The sequence below is a fragment of the Myxocyprinus asiaticus genome, chromosome 6 (genome assembly GCF_019703515.2).
Source record: "Myxocyprinus asiaticus isolate MX2 ecotype Aquarium Trade chromosome 6, UBuf_Myxa_2, whole genome shotgun sequence".
NCBI classification, from domain to species: domain Eukaryota; kingdom Metazoa; phylum Chordata; class Actinopteri; order Cypriniformes; family Catostomidae; genus Myxocyprinus; species Myxocyprinus asiaticus.
In genome coordinates, this window is record NC_059349.1 from 22381146 (window position 1) to 22386412 (window position 5267).

Here is a 5267-nt window from a genome sequence, read left to right on the forward strand (position 1 = left end):
CTGCCGCTTGCCTCAGATGAGCGGATAAACTATATAGCTGGGAGTCGATTCCAAAAAGAGTCGATTCCAAAAGAATCGATTCATCGATTCTGAGGCGTTGGGAATCGAGAATCGACTCGAAACGTTGGTATTTTCGGGGAATCCGGTTGATATTTTAGGACTGAGTTTATTTCGTCGACCACTGAACTACTACACATTTCAGAAGCCTAATACAATTTACAAAAGTCTTAGAAAATGACTGACTCTTGAGTCTTTTGTAGTCCGTCAGCATCTGTAAATCCGCTCCGTTTGATCATCTGTATGAAGCAATCACACAAGCCCTTCAACACATCTGCTTTCCAGTACAGTCTGCTGATATTTTACTTTGGATTAAACTTTTAATCAGTTAACATGTCAAATTTGTGACAGTAAATTGGCATACACTAACAACTCTCCCGATGTCACAACAAAGTCTACAACAAGGAGATGGCAGAGTTCACATCAATAAATCGGTATGTTAAAGTTTAAATGATCAATGTGCTGCACTTATAAAAGCGAGAATGTTCTCAACATTTTTACAGTATTTTAAAACCTTAGAATATATATTATATATAAATATATATTAATTAGCCTACATTTTACACCATTTTACATCAATTTCAAAGACAACATTTTTTAAATACACGTTATAATATATATATATATATATATATATATATATATATATATATATATATATATATATATATATATATATATATATATTTATATTGTATGAAATAAACCAGTATAACCACCTGGATTTTTACATAAAACTGAAGTGTATTGTTTGGACATTTTATTCAGTGTACAAATGGTAGAGGGCAATTACTGTACATTATAATTTAAACCTTTCTAAACAAGAACACGTGGGTTATAGACAATTTCAATGTAGCTTAAATGGTGCTTTTAAGACTATTTTCGGTAGTTCTTCGAAATACAGCCGCATCTACTCTAACTTCCCTCAAAATTATCTCATGGGATTGAAGCATCGTCCTTTATGTGCATAGAGGCCCTGATTTAATTTTAGAATGGACCTACTAATAGTAAATGTCATTCATGCTATTATAAACAGTGTAAAGAACACTTTGTAGTGAGCTGTTTATTATGAGATTTAACTTCACCTCCCGTTTTTTTTTTTTTTTTTTTTTTTTTTTTTTTTCGTAATCGAAAAAATGAGTCTGGAATCGACTCTTAGAATCAATTCCAAAACCAGGAATCAGAATCAGAGTCCATTCCCAGATTTCTGGAATCGAACAGCCCTAATAAACTAAACTCTTGCAGCAGTCAAGTGTGCAGCAGCAACCAAAGACTGTTTAGGAGCAGTTCTGTTAAAATGAATGGGAGAAATTGGAACGCCTAATATGGCGGATGTAGAAAAGGACGTCCCGCCTTACATGTAAAAGAGCCAATCACCTTTTAGATACAGACATCGTCTGTCAGTCAACTCGGCAACGCGGATGCGTATTAGCTGGTCCAGCCCGAAAAATTGCGCTTTTTTAGCGTGTTCTGAGCTAAAGAAGTACCATTTATGATACCATTGTTGTCAGATGTATCTGCTGATTTGAAATATGTTCTCTGATCGTAATGTTGATAAACCGTTTTGTAGAATTCGGTCTTTCCTCATTCAAGTAGATAGAAGCTGCACTTTTATGCCATGAGCGTTCCAAAGATGGCCGCCAACCGCAGCCTCGCAGCACCACTAGTTTCATGGCAGCAGTCTCAAGGCTGGCTACAATAAAATTGTAAAGTAGAAACACAAAGAATGAGGATTCGGCAATGATGGGGATGCAGTATACTTTATTAAGCTCGGAATAATATGCAGTGATAACAATTACAATATTAAGTAATTTCTTCTTAAAAATGTAAATTGTTTAGCAGTAAAGACAATGGAGAGAATGCTGTCAGCTCCATCTACATTTAAACAGGCAGGCTAAACAAGTGAATCTGTATATAAGCGAAATTCTGTGCTACGAATATAAATCAGTACTTACAAACAGCTTGAAATGAGCATAAATTCATGAAGAATCAATTAATAAGTCTAGTATAATTTAAGCACACTATCTGAGCAAAAACATGTGCATTGCGATCTGAATCGTTATTTATTGTGTATTTTAAAAGAAAAAAATACTCAGAACTCATAAATATTTGTAAACTTGTTGGAGTTTTACCAGCAAACTTCTGTACTAAACACTTCGCCAGTCCAAACGGTAAACACGGTATCCTTGGAATGTTCGACTCATTAAATCATGACAACAAATACAAGCATCCTCAACATTAACAGAAAACATACAGTATCAAAGCAGTTAGTCCACCAATCAGAGAACCACGGCCAACAAAGCCCACCAAAAGAGTCAAGCAGCGAGCACCCACTTCCATGACGCACTGGGAATGACACAATCAAGACGGTCTCCCTACACCCTCAAACTACATATATACAGTATGTGTACATATCTGAATATTTTGCAGTAAACTTATACATAACTTATAAATATATTGTTTCTATACTTATAATACAACAACATAAAGTTTTATATATTCTACCATTTTTTATTTGATTGCGATATTGGCAGTGCTTCATGAGATTGTAGTTAGTATCCTTGTGAAAGACAGTAAGTAAACAGTCTCGTACCATTGTCTTTTTGGAAAAAAATGAATGGGAAAAATACTTCTGGATCCCAGACAGATGAAAAGGTGACCGGGCACTGTTGCGCTCTCTTGGGTCAACTGGCAAATTTGTAACAAATTTAAGTATGTTGAATGTTTATCTTATAAATATTTATGCATTTACGTGCTGGATGCTCCAAGAAAGTAACCAAGCAACGTCAGAGCAATACATTTTCATAATCTAGCCTAACGCCTTTGCCGTAGGACTAGTAATTTTGCAGATACTAGGCAATACGTTTTAATGGGCAGGCAGATCCGACTGTTTACTATTAAAGCAAAGTTACAACAGACAAATTGCTGACATATAAATATGAATTAAGAGAATAGACAAACTTTTTTCAAAACAAAGTTTTTTTAATTATAGCCTACATTTATTTCAAGAACTGTCCACTAAAGCCCTTTTATTTATATTTTGAGAGCAAAAACATTAGGGGATTTCCTTTTTCAATATAGCCCAATGTTAGTAAAAAACAGGCAATGAATGTCAGGAAACATGTTGAATACTATTGACTATATAATGGCATCTTTAAGCTGTGACATGCTAAAAATAGCAAGTGGCCAAGGCCATGATTTCATTATAATGTTCTCTCTGGGAAATCCTACATGAGAAGACAGAAAATCTTAGCCCACTCTCAATATGTGTTTGCTGAGCCTCTGTTATCAGGGGACACTGCTGTCCGTTAACAGGAAACTTAACAATAAAGACTCATTGCCAGGCAGAATTCATCCCAAATATTAAGGAGGAAGGGTTTTCAATGTCATCTCTCACCTTTTGAATTCCTCCTTGATGACGTTTTATGGGTTCAGCATTCAATGCCATGTCATGTAATGGTGTGATTAATTTTATCAACATCTTTTCATGGCATTTCTACCAGTTCTAAAAGATGATGTGTTGATAAGATATCATGTCATTATGCACATACAAAAGTGTTTTCAGTCCCTCTGATTTATATTCAAAATGGAAAGTACCATCATGGCTGTAAACATGCAGTTAATTAAGGGCAAGCCAAAACATGAATTCTAATGATATGGCGGGCTCTTGTTTAGTCCATCACTATAGTGAGGAAACAAATTAAGTATAAGAAAACAAGGTGTGTTTGCCATTGCAAGAGATTTTCCTGTGTCTCCAAGTAAACCTGTCTGCTGTCTGGAGTATTTTTCATATTTGTTTCCTGTGCCCCTTTATGCACTGCCAAAAAAAAAAAAAAAAAAAAAAGAGAAAAACAAAATCGTATTCTTATTGAGGATTTTTGCCTTGTTTTCCAGTAAATATATCGAAACAGTCCTAAAACAAGATAAATTCCCCTGATGAGCTTAAAGGTAATACACTCAGTAATTTTTTTGTTTATCATCTAGACATACACTGAATTTAAGAAAAGGATATAGGTGCAGGCATAGCTCCCAAAAGGGGCGGGAGTTCCAAACTGCCATCAAAGAAACAGGGAGTAACCCCGCCCTCGTTTGGAGATTCCACCCCCATTTGGAGTTCTCCGGCCTGCAGCTTTAGGCACTGCAAATAAATAAATAAATAAAAAATCATATTCTTATTAAGTATTTTTGGCTTGTTTTTCAGTAAATATATCGAAACATTCCTAAAACAAGATACATTCACCTGATGAGCAACACTGCTTAAAGGTACACATTTTTTTGTTTGCCGTCTTTAAGACTTACACTGAATTTAGAGGCATGGATACAGCATCATTCAAATGCAATAGTTTTTAATTACTGATTCCACTGTAAAATGTAAAATGTAAATTATATATATTTTTTCCCCCATTTTATTTATTAAAGATTACTCAATTCAATTTGAAAATGCTTAAAACTTAGAATACTATTTTTTAAGTGTATACAGTCAGCCATGACTAATTTAATCCATCCAATAACAGGGCGGTTACTAAAATTATGCAAGTAGTATTCGTCTTGTCATGTGATCCAAACATGGCAGCTACATGAGGGAATCCTCTCCATGTAGAATAAAACAGCTTTTATAAGGTTACTGATATGACTGGAGTCTTCATCTCATGTGAGTGCTCATGATTTTATAAATATGTTTCAAAATTACTATTGATTTCTTTAGGAGTAAAAGCTTTTTAAAGAGGAAAAAAATTACAGAGTGCACCTTTAAGAAAAAAACTTGTTTTCATAGAATAATATATATTGAATAAACATGTATTTTACTGGCATATTTCAAGCATAAACAAGTGGGGAAAAGGTGAAAAAAATAAAATAAAATAATCTGCCAGTATGAGCAAAACAAAATACACATATTCTCTGAAAACAAGCCTAAATATCGTATTCGGTGTTGCTTGCAGATATTTGGATATTTATACTGGGGGGGAAGAAGAACTGTGCAAAAGAAGTCTATCTTTAAGGTTTGTCTCCTAATATACAGTTAATATATTTAGGTATGACATCTCTTACTTTCATATGCAATTAACAAAACTCTACTGTGGCAATCGGTTCATCTAATAGGAATGCCCTGTTGTTCCACTCCTAATGCTGGTGGACTCAACAACAACAACAACAACAGTGCAGAATAGGGGGATGGGACTATTACCTAAGGCTTCAGGGCAAGATTTCAA